Source organism: Triticum urartu, chromosome 4 (genome assembly GCF_003073215.2).
Source record: "Triticum urartu cultivar G1812 chromosome 4, Tu2.1, whole genome shotgun sequence".
Lineage (NCBI taxonomy): Eukaryota > Viridiplantae > Streptophyta > Magnoliopsida > Poales > Poaceae > Triticum > Triticum urartu.
This window is the reverse complement of record NC_053025.1, coordinates 531,623,933-531,643,500: the sequence shown is the minus strand read 5'-3', so window position 1 is coordinate 531,643,500 and position 19,568 is coordinate 531,623,933.

Sequence of the window (19,568 nt, the reverse complement as noted above, 5' to 3'; positions counted from 1 at the left end):
AACTCTCAACGCCTCGGGTTCGGTCATCCCAATGACCAGAGTTTCGCACTTAGAGAAGTTAATTTTCAGGCCTGGGAGTGCTTCAAAACATAGCAGGAGAAATTTCAAATTAGCAAAGCATAGATCATTGAGCTTGACCATGATAATGGTATGGTTTGCATATTGAACATGCGACACCCCTTCTGGAATGAGGTGCGAGACTACAGGGGTAATATGGCCCGCCATGGGGGCACTCGAGAGAATATATGGTAGCGCGTCCGCAACAAAGTTAAAGAGGAGCGGAGAAATGGGATCCCCTTGCCGCAGGCCTCTAACATTGGTGAAGAAATGACTAATTTTGCCATCAACTACCACTGCAGTACACCTACCAGAAAAAAAATTGCAAAAGCCTATGCACGTATGCTCCCCCATAAACTTAGCCAAAAGAACCTTACACAAAAACTCTCAGCTAACCGAGTCATACGTTTTTTGAAGTCAAGTTTGAGAATTAGGGCTTTAGTCTTCCTAACCTTGAGATTGTGCACAATCTCATCCAGGCTAAGAATACTATCTAGGTTAAGTCCGCCCATCACAAAAGCAGATTGAGTAGGGCTAAGCACTTTTGTGTGCAACCGAAGAAAGGCGAACTTGGAAAAATTGTTGCTGAGGGTAATCGGTCGGAGTTGGGAGAGGGAGTCACATCCTTTGACCTTAGGAATAAGAGAGAGGATCACATAATTCACCAGTGAAATGTCTACTGTCCCCAAATATAATCCCTGGATAATTGTGCAAACAACGGGCGAAGCAAAGTCTAGAACTTTTTTAAAAAAGCAATAGAGAACCCGTTGGGCCCAGGGGAAGAATAAGACTTAGATGAAGAGACCACAACCTCTATTTGGTCAGAGGAGAGAGGAACAGAGAGGTACGCATTATCGACGTCACACACCCGGGCAGGGCCCTCCCAAAGATTGTTGGAAATATAGAAACCAGAAGCGGGCCTAGTAAACAAGATGGCAGGAAATAAATGATGCGCATGTTGAAGAATAGCGTCTTGAGCAGACACACAGACACCGTCAAACAAAAGATGATCAATGAGACATTGGTGCCTCCTCCCATTAGTAATCACAAAAAATAAGCCATGAGGCAGTCTCCTTTAAGCATCCAATTAGGTGTGTTGTGTTGCCTCCAGTACACTTCTGCCTGACGATGCAACTGCATGGGAAGACCCTCCAGGTTATATCGCTTTTACTAACCGGCATGCGAGAGACCGAGACGATCCGCGACTGCGTCCAGCTCCTAAATATTACCCCGCAGCTCATCCCTTTGTTTGCGCACCTCTGCCGCCCTATTACGTCCCCAGCCTTTAAGGAATTTCCTCAGATGGTAGGAACAGAAGTGCTAGTTGTCCAGCGACCAAAAAGACCGACGGACCGAGGTGAGAAAGTTAGAAATCTTGTTGGAGAGCATAACCGGGAACCCATCAATAAGCAACCATGAGGAATCGAAGTGAAATCTCCGGACCACCACTGTATTGATTGTCCCGTCATCATGAAACAGAGGTGTGTGGTCCGATCATACATTAGGCTTTGCTGATAGGGAGGCAAGGGGAAAGGAAAAATCCAGCAAAGCCATGTTGACAAACGCACGATCAAGGACTGAGTGCACGGGGTTGGCCTGATGATTGGACCAAATAAATCACGTTCCTAACCTAGGGATTTTGCAAAGAGCACATCCAGAGATAAAGTCGTTGAACGCGTCGTCCAATGGCCAAGAGAAGTTACTATTGTTTTTATGAGTAAGGGAGTGGAAGAGATTAAAGTCACCACTGATAAGGAGTGGAAGCATGCGAGATTCAATATTCTCCAGAATTTCATCAAGAAAAAGAGGCGAGAGGGACTGATTAGCCGGACCATCAACCACCAAGACCTCCCATAAGAGGTTGAGGTGCCTATGCGATACCACCATATTAGCCCAAAATATACCCTGATCAAAGGCCACAAAATAAAAAAATGTCCAATTTGGCACCAATCAAGGATGCTACTTGAGAGCTTAGAGGCAGGAAGCCACCTCCAAGCAAAGCGATCGGCCCCGGTGATCGAAGACAACTCATTACGCGAGAAAGAATCCTTAAATGTCTTGATTAAACCAACCAGGTCAATGTTCTCATCTCTAATGGACTCCGTAATCTGATCTCGACGCCCCTAGCACCGAAACCACGGGTGTTCCGGAAAATCGCTCTCATTTAAAGGAGGGATTCTTGGTACGTATACTCAACATGCACGGGGCCACACAGGTTTTAGCACGTTTATTCTAGTCCAATTTTGATACCTAGATGTATGCTGGTCACTACCAGCCACATCATCTGCAGCATGTGCAACTCCCAGCCCAGCCGCCATCCCTATGGTCTTGGTGGAGGTTGCAGCCTCCATGGCCTTCGCCAAGGTGGCCTGAGCTAGCTCGTTCACATGAATCACAGAGAGAAGGAAGAAGGAGAGCCAACATTCGGATCAAAAGTTATCCCAGAATCAGACATGACTCTAACTACATGGCTATCAGACAAATCAGGCAAAACTAAATGAATAGCAAAGAAGGTAGCCGAGGTAACTGCCAGGATGGAGTCCTTCGCACGCGCCCTGCAGGGCGCTTTCTCAGCCATGGGAACACTATAATCCTTGGCGCGCCTGCTCTTGCGGGCCATAGACACCGGGGAGAGAATGGGCACAGAACGCGAGGACGGAGGGGTGGCAACCCCAACTGAGGCTCCAGCAGCAACACCATGGAGATTATCGTCCACACGCCTGCAAAGCCTTACCACATAATGCTTAGAGCTTGAAGTGCCCCTACTCCTAGCCGATAACTTCTTGACGGACGACTTATTCTTGGTCACCTGACCCGAGACCTCTGGGGCCAGAGACTGCGGCACGTCCATGATACCAGAGAGGGACGTCGAGCCAGGACAGGTGGGCTTGTTGGATCACACAGCAGAGAACGAGGTCCCCAAGCCACCTGCAGTCGGGGCCAGGCATTGTTCCAGCGCGTCCGAGGAGCCTAGGACATTCCCTACCCTTGGCCTAGTAGCAGCACCACCACCTTTAGCAACATAACCACCATAGGGAGCGCTAGATTTGAAAAGACCCTTGCATTTCAAAGCTCAACTCTTTCCATTCCGAGGGGAAAATTTGGCCCCCGAATGCTCACCCGCGTTGCTGTGATCTTGTCCATGACCATCATCAATGCGCGGGGCAGGCGGTGGCGGAGGCAGAGGTTTTTCCTAAGCTGGCCTCAACACAGACATGGATATAACAAGAGCTAGAGGTGGGGAAGACATCAATGGCACCAAGCACATGCGCGAGGTCATGACACCAGACACACATGCGCGCAGAGCCAAGGCGATCTAGTGAGGACTCATCCACCTCGATGGGCTTCCCGATCAGTTCTCCAAAGGCCATCAGAAGGGAGCGGGAAGAATAAAACTAGTACATGCAGCTTCCATCTCCAGGCTCTCCTTGGAAGGGAAGACAACAGCGAATTGAGAAGCTGAGACATGTCATTCCCAGCCTTCCAGCCCCACTCCTTAAGTTCCTCTAGAAGCACATCCACAAAGATCTCATGAGATAGAAAAGTGATTACCGCCACATTACAGAGAGCGGGTGATATGTCTCCAACGTATCTATAATTTTTGATTGTTCCATGCTATTATATTATCTGGTTTGGATGTTTTATATGCATTAATATGCGATTTATATTATTTTTGGGACTAATCTATTAACCTAGAGCCTAGTGCCAGTTTATGTTTTTCCTTGTTTTTGAGTTTTATATTGAAGAAATATCAAACGCAGTCCAAACGGAATGAAACTTTCAGGACGATTTTTACTTGGACCAGAAGTCATCGAGAAGACTTGGAGTGGGGGCGAGAGGAGTCCCGAGGAGGCTACAAGCCTCCTAAGCGCGCCCTAGGGGGTGCCGTAAGGGCTTGCGGGGCCCTCAGGTGTCCTCTAATTCTTGCACTATGAATTCCCAAATATTCCCAAACCATCAGAGGCATACACCAAAATACTTTTTCGCTACCGCAAGCCTCTGTTCCCGTGAGATCCCATTTTGGGGCCTTTTTTGGCACCTTGCCGGAGGGGCATTCGATCACGGAGGGCATCTACATCAACCTTGCTGCCCTTTTGATGAAGCGTAAGAAGTTTACCACAGACCTAAGGGTCCATAGCTAGTAGTTAGATGGCTTCTTATCTCTCTATGATCTTCAATACCATGTTCTCCTTGATGTTCTTGGAATTCTATCTGATGTAATATTCTTTTGCGGTGTGTTCGTCGAGTTCCGATGAATTGTGGATTTATGATCAGATTATCCATGAATATTATTTGAGTCTTTTCTGAATTCTATTACGCATGATCAAATATCTTTGCATTTCTCTTTGAATTATCGCTTTGGTTTGGCCAACTAGATTGGTTTTTCTTGCAATGGGAGAGTTGCTTAGTTTTGGTTCAATCTTGTGGTGTCCTCACCCAGTGATATAGTAGGGGTAGCGAGGCACGTATTGTATTATTTCCATCAAGGGTAAAAAGATGGGGTTTTCATCATATTGCTTGAGTTTATCCCTCTACATCATGTCATCCTACTTAAGGTTTTACTTCGTTCTTATGAACTTAATACTCTAGATGCATGCTGGATAGCGGTCGATGTGTGGAGTAATAGTAGTAGATGCAGGCATGAATCGGTCTACTTGACACGGACGTGATGCCTATATTCATGATCATTGCCTTGGATATCGTCATAACTTTGCACTTTTCTATCAATTGCTCGATAGTAATTTGTTTACCCACCATATGTTTTCTTTCAAGAGAGAAGGATCTAGTGAAACCTATGGCCCTGGGTCTATTTTCCATCATATATTTTCATATCTATAAACCAAAAAAACTAAAAAAACCTTGCTGCAATTTATTTAGATTTACTTTAGCTTGCTCTTTCATTTATCTTATATACCTATCTCTATTAGATATCACTCTTGTTTGTGACCATGAAGGCATTGACAACCCCTTTTTCGCGTTGAGTACAAGTGTTTGTTACTTTGTGCAGGTACATAGATTGGAGACTTGCTTGTGCCTCCTACTGGATTGATACCTTAGTTCTTAATTGAGGGAAATACTTATCTCTACTTTGCTGCATCACCCTTTCCTTTCCAAACAACATATGATCATATATTAACAAAGCCCGCGATACATCAAGTTTGTGCCATCTCAAGAACACGAGAGAGAGAGAGAGAGATTAAACACATAGCTACTGGTACAAACCCTTAGCCCCGAGGGTGGACTACTCCCGCCTCATCATGGTCGCTGCCGTGATGATGAAGATGGCCACCTGTGATGAATTCCCCTCCGATGGAGTGCTAGAACGGGGTCTAGATTGGTTTTTCGTGGCTATAGAGGTGTGCGACGGCGGCGGGACTTCTGATCTAGGGTTATTTTTTATGGTTTCTCTATTTATAGGATTTTTTGGCGTTAGTTTCACGCTAAGATGAGCCTCGAGGTGAGCACAACCTACCGGGGCAAGCCAGGCCCACCAGGTGCGCCCCGGTGTCTTGTGGCCTACTCCTTCACCTTTTGGCCCTTCCACAAACCTTCTGGGGTCTCTTTTGTTCCAAAAAATCATCAAAAAGTTTCAGCTCATTTGGAGAACTTTCATTTCTGCACAAAAAACAACACCACGGTACTTCTGCTAATAACAACGTCAGTTCGGGTTGGTTCCATGAAAGTCATACCAAAACCATATAAAATTATTGTAAACATGGCATGAATACTTCATAAATTATAGATACGTTGGAGACGTATCAGCATCCCCAAGCTTAATTCCTACTCGTCCTCGAGTAGGTAAACGATAAAAGAAACAATTTATGAAGTGTGAATGCTAGCAAAGTGCACAAGTTTGATCAATGATAATTTCAATCACTTTTCCTAGCATCATAACAACAATTCTTTCTCATAAAACTTTTCATGTTAAAATTAGCAACCAATTCACATGTTAAGGTTCAAACAATGCATTCTCTTGAAACTCAACAACCTATATTCTTAGTCACCAAATAATTGCAATTCAACTTATTCAACAGAGTCTAAGTAAGAGCTCCACATACTCAATTATCATATAGTCTTCCACGATTGCTACTACTCAAAGCATATTCTTAGAACAAATGGCATCCGTTGAACACGAAGAAAGATAGGGGCTTAATATTTCGCCTCCCAACTCACTTATCATAGAGATAATTGTCAACAATAATAAATCATGATCAAATATATTTTATTGGACATATGTGCCTAGATCTTACCCCACCACATGATGCTTGCCAACTAGAGAATACTTGAGATTGAATGAGGATGTATACTATTGACTCTTTGCATAAAAGTAAATACTAAAAAGTAAAAGATAGGCCCTTCGCGGAGGGAAGCATAGGTTGTCATGCGCTTTTTATTTGGATGCCCAAGCTCTTAATGCAAAGGAACATCACGTTATATTACCCCTTATGGTAGCAACCTTTCTTATGCAGTCCATCACTTCTATTACTTTGCCATCACAAGTTCATACACTGCTCAATTTTCCCTTACAATAAAATATCAAACATATTTAGGAGCAATTTTTATTGCTTTATGCACCGATGACAACTTACTTGAGGGATCTTATTCAATCCATAGGTAGGTATGGTGGAAACTCATGGCAAGAAACTGGGTTTTAGGGTTTTTTGGATGCACAAGTAGTATCTCTACTTAGTATGAATTTTTGGCTAGCAAAAGATCCTAGGCAAACACCACATGTTGGAGGATCCATGACAATATAACTTCTATGCAAATATACACAACCATAACTCATTACATTGTCTTCCTTGTCCAACTTCAACTAATTTGCTCAAGTTTGAAAATAATTAATGGGTATTCACAATCATAGAAGATTTCCAAGATAATATATTTGCATGTGAAATTCTCTTCCTTATAGTAATCATTCATGAATTGCTTGTACGACCAATATTGTGATTGTCAAGCTTGAAAAGATTTCAATTTCTAAACCCAATGTGAAGATACCACTAGTCATGATATGAACATATAATTTCAAATTCATTACATTCAATTTACTCAACAATTTACTCATAGGATATAAGTGAAGCACGAGAGTAAATGACAAACTACTCCAAAAAGATATAAATGAAGATCATGCGAGTAGTTAAGTAAATGGGTAGCTAATTGAGGACTCTCTCTTATTTAAAAGTTTCAGATCTAAGTATTTTATTAAAACAGAAAGAAAAACAAAATAAAATTAAATTTTAAGAAAATGTCACACATCATGTGAAGAAGAAAAAAACATAGGCTCAACCGAGGCTAACCGATAATTGTTGATGAAGAAAATTGGGATGCCTACCGGGGCATCCCCAAGATTAGATGTGTGAGAATTCTTGGAATATTAACTTAGGATGCCTTGGGCATTCCCAAGCTTGAGCTCTTGTGTCTTCTTCATTCTTCTCATAACACGGTTTCCCTAATTCTTAAAAACTTCATCGACACAAAAATCAACCAGAACTCGTAAGATACGTTAGTATAAGTCAATGCAACACCTTATCATTCTCTACTGCAACAAATCACTAAAATTATAATTTAACATTGCACACTAAATTCCTCTGCATATTTAATACTCCTATCCTCAAATAGAATCATTAAACTAGCACACATATGCAAACAATGCAACCATAACAGCAATATATCAAACAATACACTCTGTAAGAATGCAAGAACATTCATACTTCTGTAACTCCAAAAATTCTAAACATTTACCACACTCTAGAAAATTTATCATATCTTATTGTGCAAAAAGTTTCAACATTTTATCACATTTATATTTTTCTAGAGAATTTTTGCAACAATGATAAACTTTCTGTTTTCAAAAAGCAACATGTAGACTTGCAAAATAAGTATAGTAAAGGCTATAATTGCTACTTTTATTGAAATAAAAGATGCAAAAAATTATTCTAAATAACAAAAAGAAAATACTAGTTAAATAAAATGATGCACCAAGCAGAACTTACAGCATGTGATGAATGAAAATATAGCTCCAAGTGAGGTTACCGATAATGTTGGAGACGAAAGAGGGGATGCCTTCTGGGGAATCCCCAAGCTTAGTTGCTTGGATCTTCCTTGGATATTAACTTGGGGTTCCTTGGGGTCTTGTCACTCCCTATTCTCCTCATATCGATGTCTCACCCAAAACTTGAAAACTTCAATCACACAAAACTTAATGGAACTTCGTGACATGGGTTAGTATGATAATGAGCAAACCATTCACTTTGGTACTGTCAAAGACAAGATTCATAATTTTTCTCACACAATTCTTATTGTACCCTATCATTTCTACAATTTATATTGAGCAATATAAGCCATAGAAACTACAAAACAAGCAAACTATGCATTGAAAACAGAATCTGTCAAAAACAGAACAGTCTGTAGTAATTTGTACTCAAACCATACTTCTGCTACTCCAAAAATTCTGAAGAATTAGGACAACCTGGGAAATTTTTATACCAACCTTGTGCAGAAAGAATCAGGATTTTATCACGAGTATTTAAAAAATTAAAATTATTTTACTGGGAACAAAATTTCTGTTTTTCAGCAAGATCAAATCAACTATCACCATAGACCATCCCAAAAGTCTTACTTGGCACTTTATTGAAACAAAAGCAATAAAACATGATTACTAAAATAGCTTAATCATGTGAGCACACAAAAACAGTTGGTAAAATTGTTGGGTTGTCTCCCAACAAGCGCTTTTCTTTAATGCCTTTTTAGCTAGGCATGATGATTTCAATGATGCTCGCATAAAAGATAAGGATTGAAACATAACAATAGCATCATGAAACACATGGAAAGCACATTTAAGCCTAACCCACTTTCTATGAATAGGGATTTTTTGAGCAAACAACTTATGGAAACAAGAATCAACTAGCATAGGAAGGCAAAACAAGCAATACTTCAAAATTTTCAACATAAAGAGAGGAAACTTGATAATATTGCAATATGTAAAAGCATATGTTCCTCTCTCATAATAATTTTCAGTAGTTTCATGAATGAATTCACCAATATAACTATCACATAAAGCTTTATTTTCATGATCCACAAGCATATAAATTTTATTGCTCTCCACATAAGTAAATTTATTCTCATGAATAGTAGTGGCAGAAAACTCAACAAAATAACTATCATGGGATTGCAAATTAAAATCAAGATGACAAGTTTCGTGGTTATCATTATTCTTTATATCACTATAATTATCATAGATAGCAACTTTGTTATCATAGTCAATTGAAGCCTTTTCCAAAATGGTGGATTCATCACTAAATAAAGTCATGACCTCTCCAAATCCACTTTCATCATTGTAATCATCATAAATAGGAGGCATGGAACCATTATAAAAAATTTGCACATCAAACTTTGGGGGACTAAAAATATCATCTCCATCAAATATAGCATCCCCAAGCTTGTAGCTTTGCATATCATTAGCATCATGGATATTCAAAGAATTCATACTGATAACATTGCAATCATGCTCATCATTTATGCCAAACATTTTATTGAATTCTTCCTCTAAAAATTGAGCAAAAATTTCCTTTCCATCATTTTCACGAAAGACATTATAAAGATGAATAATATAATGCAACCTCAATTCCAATTTTTTTGTAGTTTTCTTTTTTATAAACCAAACTAGTGATAAAACAGGAACCTAAAAATTTCAATTGCAAGATCTAAAGATACACCTTCAAGCACTCACCTCCTCGGCAATGGCGCCAAAAAAGAGCTTGATGTCTACTACGCAACTTTATTCTTGTAGACACGCGTTGGGCCTCAAAGCGCAGAGTTTTGTAGGACAGTAGCAATTTTCCCTCAAGTGGATGACCTAAGGTTTATCAATCCGTAGGAGGAATAGGATGAAGATGGTCTCTCTCAAACATCCCTGCAACCAAATAATAAAAAGTCTTTTTTGTTCCCAACACACCAAATACATTGGTAATTTGTATAGGTGCACTAATTCGGCAAAGAGATGGTGATACAAGTGTAATTTGGATAGTAGATATTGATTTTTGTAATAAGAACAATAAAAACAGCAAGGTAGAAATTGATAAAATGGAGCACAAACAGTATTGCAATGCATGAAAACGAGGCCTAGGGTCTATACTTTCGCTAGTGCAATCTCTCAACAATGCTAATATAATTGGATCACATAACCACCCCTCAACGTGCGATGAAGAATCACTCCAAAGTTCTTATCTAGCGAAGAACATAAGAAGAAATTGTTTGTTTCTATTCTTTGTTATTGATCTATCCAAGAGTCTGTACTAAAATAACACCAAGTTATTCTTTCCGATCGATCTATCAAGAGTTCGTACTGAAAGAACACCAAGTTATTCTTTTGGATCGATCTATCAAGAGTTTGTACTAAAATAACACCAAAGAAAATTCATATTCATAATACTCAATCCAACATAAAGAACCTCAAAGAGTGCCCTAAGATTTCTATCGGAGAAACAAAGACGAGAACGTTCATCAACCCCTATGCATAGATTACCCCAATGTCACCTCGGTAATCCGCAAGTTGAGTGCCAAAACATATCTCAAGTGAATCAATATAATACCCCATTGTCACCATGGGTATTCATATGCAAGACATATATCAAGTGCTCTCAAATCTATAAAAGTATTCAATGCGATAAAATGAAATCTCAAAGGGAAAACTCAATTCATCACAACAAGATAGAGAGTGAGAAACACCATATGATCTCAAGAACACGAGAGAGAGAGAGAGAGATTAAACATATAGCTACTAGTACAAACCCTCAGCCCCGAGGGTGGACTACTCCCACCTCATCATGGTGGCCGCCGGGATAATGAAGATGGCCGCCGATGATGAATTACCCCTCTGACGGAGTGCCGGAATAGGGTCTAGATTGGTTTTTCATGGCTATAGAGGCTTGCGGCGGCGGGACTTCTGATCTAGGGTTATTTTTGATGGTTTTTTATTTATAGGATTTTTTGGCGTTGGTTTCATGCTAAGATCGGCTCGAGGTGAGCAAAACCCACCGGGGCAAGCCGGGCCCACCAGGCACGCCCCGGTGTCTTGTGCCCTACTCCTTCACCTTCTGGTCCTTCCGCGAAGCTTCGGGGTCTCTTTTGTTCCAAAAAAAATCATCAAGAAGTTTCACCTCATTTGGAGAACTTTCATTTCTGCACAAAAAACAACACCACGGTAGTTATGCTGAAAACAGCGCCAGTCCGGGTTAGTTCCATGCAAAATACCAAAACCTTATAAAATTATTGTAAACATGGCATGAATACTTCCTAAATTATAGATACGTTGGAGATGTATCAGCACGCCCTGAGGGCTTGTGGGCCCCTTGGGTGTCCTCTAACCCTAATTCTTGCACTATAAATTCCCAAATATTCCCAAACCATCAGAGGCATCCACCAAAATACTTTTCCGTCGCTGCAAGCCTCTGTTCCCGTGAGATCCCATCTCAGGGCCTCTTCGGCACCCTGCCGGAGGGGGATTCGATCATGGAGGGCATCTATATTAACCTTTCTGCCCTTCCGATGAAGCGTGGGTAGTTTACCATGGACCTAAGTGTCCATAGCTAGTAGCTAGATGGCCTCTTCTCTCTCTATGATCTTCAATACCATGTTCTCATCGATTTCTAGCTGTTCTATCTAATTTAATATTCTTTTACGGTGTGTTTGTTGAGATCCGATGAATTGTGGATTTATGATCAGATTATCTATGATATTATTTTAGTCTTTTCTGTATTTTTTATGCATCATCAAATATCTTTGTATTTCTCTTTGAATTATTGGTTTGGCTTGGCCAACTAGATTGATTTTTCTTGTAATGGGAGAGGTGCTTAGTTTTGGGTTCAATCTTTCGGTGTCCTCACCCAGTGACATAGTAGGGGTAGCGTGGCATGTATTGTATTGTTGCCATCAATGGTAAAACGATGGGGTTTTCATCATGTTGCTTGAGTTTATCCCTCTACATTGTGACATCTTACTTAAGGGGTTACTCCATTCCTATGAAATTAATACGCTACATGCATGCTGGATAGCGGTCCATGTGTGGAGTAATAGTAGTAGATGCAGGCATGAGTCGGTCTACTTGACACAGATGTGATGCCTGATACGTCCATTTTGCATCATGCTTTTATATCGATATTTATTGCATTGTGGGCTGTTATTACACATTATGTCACAATAGTTATGCCTATTCTCTCTTATTTTACAAGGTTTATATAAAAAGGGAGAATGCCGGCAACTGGGATTCTGGGCTGGAAAAGGAGCAAAGATTAGAGACCTATTCTGCACAGCTCCAAAAGTCCTGAAACTTCACGTAAGTCATTTTCAGAATATATAAAAATACTGAGCGCAAGAAGTTCCAGAGGGGGGCCACACCCTGGCCACGAGGGTGGGGGCACGCCCAACCCCCTGGGCGCGCGCCCTGCCTCGTGGGCTCCCTGGTAGCCCTCCGATGCCCATCTTCTGCTATATGGAGTCTTTCGTTGAGGAAAAAATCATAAGAAAGCTTCCGGGACGAGACTCCGCCGCCATGAGGCGGAACCAATCTAGGGCTCCGGCGGAGCTGTTCTGCCGGGGACACTTCCCTCCGGGAGGAGGAAATCATCACCATCGTCATCACCAACGATCCTCTCATCGGGAGGGGGTCAATCTCCATCAACATCTTCACCAGCACCATCTCCTCTCAAACCCTAGTTCATCTCCTGTATCCAATTCTTGTCTCCTAATCCGGGATTGGTACCTATGGGTTGCTAGTAGTGTTGATTACTCCTTGTAGTTGATGCTAGTTGGTTTATTTGGTGGAAGATCATATGTTCAGATCCTATATGCATATTAATACCCCTCTGATTATGAACATGAATATGCTTTGTGAGTAGTTACGTTTGTTCCTGAGGATATGGGATAAGTCTTGCTATTAGTAGTCATGTGAATTTGGTATTCGTTTGATATTTTGATGAGATGTATGTTGTCTCTCCTCTAGTGGTGTTATGTGAACGTCGACTACATGACACTTCACCATTATTTGGGCCTAGAGGAAGGCACTGGGAAGTAATAAGTAGATGATGGGTTGCTAGAGTGACAGAAGCTTAAACCCTAGTTTTTGCATTGCTTCGTAAGGGGCTGATTTGGATCCATATGTTTCATGCTATGGTTAGGTTTGCCTTAATACTTCTGTTGTAGTTGCGGATGCTTGCAATAGAGGTTAATCATAAGTGGGATGCTTGTCCAAGTAAGGACAGCACCCAAGCACCGGTCCACCCACATATCAGATTATCAAAGTACCGAACGCGAATCATATGATCATGATGAAACCTAGCTTGACGATAATTCCCATGTGTCCTCGGGAGCGCTTTTCTCTATATAAGAATTTTTCCAGGCTTGTCCTTTGCTAGAAAAAGGATTGGGCCATCTTGCTGCACTTTATTTACTTTTGTTACTTGTTGCTCATTACAAATATCTTATCACAAAACTATTTGTTACCTATAATTTTAGTGCTTGTAGAGAATACCTTGCTAAAAACCGCTTATCATTTCCTTCTGCTCCTCGTTGGGTTCGACACTCTACTTATCGAAAGGACTACGATAGATCCCCTATACTTTTGGGTCATCAAGAATCTTTTCTGGCGCCCTTGCCAGGGAGTGAAGCGCCTTCGTAGGTGGAATTTGGTAAGGAAAAATTTGTATAGTGTGCTGAAATTTACTTTCACTTGTTACTATGGAAAGTAATCCTCTGAGGGGCTAGTTCGGGGTATCTTCACCCCGACCAGTAGAGCAAAGAGTTGCTCCTCAACCTACTGAACCTACTGAAAATGAAAATGAAAATGTCTACTTTGAAATTCCTTCGGGTATGATAGAAAAACTGCTAGCTAATCCTTTGTCAGGAGATGGAACATTACATCCTGATTAGCACCTAATATATGTGGATGAAGTTTGTGGATTATTTTAGCTTGCAGGTATGCCCGATGATGTTATCAAGAAGAAGGTATTCCCTTTATCTTTGGAGGGAGATGCATTGACATGGTATAGGCTATGTGATGATATGGTATCATGGAACTACAAACGATTGAAATTGGAATTTCATCAGAAGTTTTATCCTATGCATCTTGTTCATCGTGATCGTAATTATATATATATTTTTTGGCCTCGCGAAGGAGAAAGCATAGCTCAAGCTTGGGGGAGGCTTAAGTCAATGTTATATTCATGCCCCAATCATGAGCTCTCAAGAGAAATGATTATTCAAAAAAATTATGCTCGGCTTTCTGATAACAATCGCACCATACTCGACACTTCTTGTGCTAGCTCTTTTATGATGAAGACTATTGAATTCAAATGGGATTTATTGGAAAGAATTAAACGCAACTCTGAAGATTGGGATCTCGATGAGGGTAAGGAGTCAGGTACGACACCTAAGTTTTATTGTGTTAAATCTTTTATGGATACCGATGTTTTCCGTAAATTTAGCACTAAATATGGACTTGACTCTGAGATAGTAGCTTCTTTCTGTGAATCTTTTGCTACTCATGTTGACCTCCCTAAGGAGAAGTGGTTTAAATATCATCGACCCATAGAAGTAAAAGTAGCTGCACCTTTTAAAGTTGAAGAAAAGACTATCACTTATAATGATCCTATTGTTCCTACTGCTTATGTTGAGAAACCACCTTTTCCTATTAGGATAAAAAATCGTGCTAAAGCTTCAACTGTGGTTTGTAAAAGCAATATTAGAACCTATACACCTCCTGAACAAGTTAAAGTTGAACCTAATATTGCTATTGTTAAGGATCTCTTGGCTGATAATATTGATGGGCATGTTATTTATTTCTGTGATGAAACTGCTAGAATTGTTAAACCTTGTGCTAAAGATAAACATAGACCTATCGTAGGCATGCCTGTTATTTCTGTTAAGATAGGAGATCATTATTATCATGGCTTGTGTGATATGGGTGCTAGTGCTAGTGCAATAGCTATTGACTTGTACAATGATATTATGGATGATATTGCACCTGCTGAGTTATAAGAAATTGATGTCACCATTAAACTTGCCAATAGAGTTAATATTTCACCAATGGGAATTGTTAGAGATGTTGAAGTCTTGTGTGGGAAAACTAAATATCCTACTGATTTTCTTGTTCTTGGTTCCCCACGAGATAGCTTTTGTCCCATTATATTTGGTAGACCCTTCTTAAACACTGTTAATGCTAGGATAGACTGCAAAAAGGATGTTATTACTATTGGTTTAGGTGATATGTCTCATGAGTTCAACTTTTCTAAATTTCATAGACAACATCGTGAAGAAAAATTTCCTAGTAAAGATGAAATTATTGGTCTTGCTTCTATTGTCGTACCACCTAGTGACCCTTTAGAACAATATTTGCTGGACCATGAAAATGATATGTATATGAATGAAAGAAGGGAAATAGATGAAGTGTTGTTTAAACAGGGACCTATTCTGAAACACAACTTGCCTATTGAAATCTTAGGGGATCCTCCTCCACCCAAGGATGATCCCGTGTTTGAGCTTAAACCATTGCCTGATACTCTTAAATATGCTTATCTTGATGAAAAGAAGATATATCCTGTTATTATTAGTGCTAACCTTTCAGAGAAGGAGGAAGAAAAGTTATTGAAAACTCTGAAGAAGCACCGTGCTGCTATTGGATATACTCTTGATGATCTTAAGGGCATTAGTCCCACTCTATGTCAACAAAAAATAAATTTGGAAAAAGATGCCAAACCAGTTATTGATCACCAACGACGACTGAATCCTAAGATGAAAGAAGTGGTAAGAAAAGAAATACTAAAGGTCCTTGAGGCAGGTATAATTTATCCCGTTGCTGATAGTCAGTGGGTAAGTCATGTCCATTGTGTTCCTAAGAAGGGAGTTATTACTGTCCTTCCTAATGATAAAGATGAATTGATTCCGCAAAGAATTATTATAGGTTATAGGATGGTAATTGATTTCCGCAAATTAAATAAGGCTACTAAAAAGATCCTTACCCCTTACCTTTTATTGATCAAATTCTAGAAAGATTATCCAAACATACACATTTTTGCTTTCTAGATGGTTATTCTGGTTTCTCTCAAATACCTGTGTCAGCTGATGATCAATCAAAGACCAATTTTACTTGACCTTTCGGTACTTTTGCTTATAGACGTATGCCTTTTGGTTTATGTAATGCACCTGCTACCTTTCAAATATGCATGATGGCTATATTCTCTGACTTTTGTGAAAAGATTTGTGAGGTTTTCATGGAGGATTTCTCCGTTTATGGATCCTCTTTTGATGATTGCTTAAGCAACCTTGATCGAGTATTGCAGAGATGTGAAGAAACTAACCTTGTCTTGAATTGGGAGAAGTGCCACTTTATGGTTAATGAAGGTATTGTCTTGGGGCATAAAATTTCTGAAAGGTGCATTGAAGTTGATAAAGCTAAAGTTGATGCTATTGAAAAGATGCCTTGTCCCAAGGACATCAAAGGTATAAGAAGTTTCCTTGGTCATGCTGGTTTTATAGGAGGTTCATTAAGGACTTCTCCAAAATTTCTCTGCCTCTAACTTATTTATTACAAAAAGATATACCGTTCGTCTTTGATGATGATTGTGTAGAAGCCTTTGAAATACTTAAGAAATCATTAATCTCTGCACCTATTGTTCAGCCACGTGATTGGAATTTACCTTTTTAAATTATATGTGATGCTAGTGATTATGTTGTAGGTGCTGTTCTAGGGCAATGAGTTGATAAGAAATTAAATGTTATTCAATATGCTAGTAAAACTCTAGACAATGCTCAGAGAAATCATGCTACTACCGAAAAAGAATTCTTAGCAGTTGTATTTGCTTGTGATAAGTTTAGACCTTATATTGTTGATTCCAAAGTAACTATTCACACGGATCATGCTGCTATTAAATATCTTATGGAAAAGAAAGATGCTAAACCTAGACTTATTAGATGGGTCCTCCTCCTACAAGAATTTGATTTGCATATTATTGATAGAAAGGGAGGTGAGAACCCCGTTGCAGACAACTTATCTAGGTTAGAAAATGTTCTTAATGACCCACTACCTATTGATGATAGCTTTCCTGATGAACAATTAAATGTCATAAATGCTTCTCATACTGCTCCATGGTATGCTGATTATGCTAATTACATTGTTGCTAAATTTATACCACCTAGTTTCACATACCAACAAAAGAAAAGGTTTTTCTATGATTTAAGACATTACTTCTGGGATGATCCACATCTTTATAAAGAAGGAGTAGATCGTGTTATTAGACGTTGTGTACCTGAGCATGAACAGGAACAGATCCTACGCAAGTGTCACTCTGAAGCTTATGGAGGACACCACGCTGGAGATAGAACTGCACATAAGGTATTGCAATCCGGTTTTTATTGGCCTACTCTCTTCAAGGATGCCCGTAAGTTTGTCTTGTCTTGTGATGAATGTCAAAGAATTGTTAATATTAGTAGACGTCAAGAAATTCCTATGAATTATTCACTTGTTATTGAACCATTTGATTATATGGGGTCGTTTCCTTCCTCTAATGGATATACACATATTTTAGTTGCTGTTGATTACGTTACTAAGTGGGTAGAAGCTATTCCAACTAGTAGTGCTGATCATAACACCACTATTAATATGCTTAAAGAAGTTATTTTTCCGAGGTTTGGAGTCCCTAGATATCTAATGACTGATGGTGGTTCACATTTTATTCATGGTGATTTCCGTAAAATGCTTGCTAAGTATGATGTTAATCATAGAATTGCATCTCCTTATCACCCACAGTCTAGTGGTCAAGTAGAATTGAGTAATAGAGAACTCAAATTAATTTTGCAAAAGACTGTTAATAGATCTAGAAAGAATTGGTCCAACAAAACTTGATGAAGCATTATGGGCCTATAGAACTGCATATAAAAATCCTATGGGTATGTCTCCGTATAAAATGGTTTATGGAAAATCATGTCACTTACCTCTCGAACTAGAACATAAGGCTTACTGGGCTATCAAAGAGCTCAATTATGATTTCAAACTTGCCGGTGAGAAAAGGTTATTTGACATTAGCTCACTTGATGAATGGAGAACCCAAGCCTATGAGAATGCGAAATTGTTTAAAGAAAAAGTTAAAAGATGGCATGACAAAAGAATACAAAAATGTGAGTTTAATGTAGGTGATTATGTATTGCTATACAACTCTCGTTTAAGATTTTTTGCAGGAAAGCTTCTCTCTAAATGGGAAGGTCCTTATGTTATCGAGGAGGTCTATCGTTCCGGTGCCATAAAAATCAACAACTTCGAAGGCACAAATCCGAAGGTGGTGAACGGTCAAAGAATCAAACATTATATCTCAGTTAATCCTATAAATGTTGAAACCAATGTTATTGAAATTGTAACCCTGGAGGAATACATAAGGGACACTTTATGGAACGTTTCAAACTCCGAAAAGGAATAGGTATGTGGTACGGTAAGTAAATCGACTCCAAAACAGTTCTAATGGCAATTTTTCTCCGTTTTGGAATGTTTAGAAAAATAGAAAAATAAGAAGCAGTCCAGGAAGGACACGAGGGCTCCACGAGGGTGGAGGGCGCGCCCTACCCCCTGGGCGCGCCCCCTCCCTCGTCGGTAAAAAATCATTATATAATCTCCCGAAGGTTTTGACCACCGTATCACGCAAATATCTCTTGTCTTTGTTTCGAGCTGTTTTTTGTCAGGTTTGTCAAGGCCAGGCATTATGTCGTCTCCCTCCTCCAACAATGGTGAAAACGATGCTTGGCTAATGAAGATAGAGCTGAAGAGGGAAGAACCTTTGGAGATCAACAAGGATGAAGGGATCAAGAAGACTACGGAGGACCAAGTTCCGACAGCAAAAGACATCCTTCAACTTGATCACAATCTTCGTATCCCAATTGAGATCGAGGCTTTCAAGATGATTGAGTTAGCCCATATACAAAACAAGTATCTCACACGTGAAAATATTTTGTTGAAGGAGCATATCATCACACTCAAGGGCATTATCCGCAAGTTGGAGGACCTCCTACGCTCGATGTGCGACTATCCATCATCAACAACTCCACCTTGTTCACCAACAAAGAAGAACTGAGTATCTGGTATGGGAACTCCCCTTGGCAACTGCCAAGCTTGGGGGAGTGCCCCGGTATTGTATCACCATCACTTCTATCTTTATCTTTTTCTTAGTTTGATCCTTTTGGTAATATTTTGATCTAGTAGCATAAAATTTTAGTATGATCTAGTTGTGAGTTTTGCTTTATGATCCTTCTATGTAATCGAGTCCGTGAGCTATTTATAATAAATATTAGCGTTGAGTCAAGGGCTTGATTATTTTGCCATAATCTTGAGTGAATAAGAGAAAAGAGAATAAATAAAAAGAAACAAAGAGATCATATGGATCTTATGGAGAGTAATGAGCTCACATAGAAAGAGTATGATGAATAAAAGTATTTGAGAGTTGACAAACATGGTATCATTGCAATTAATAGGA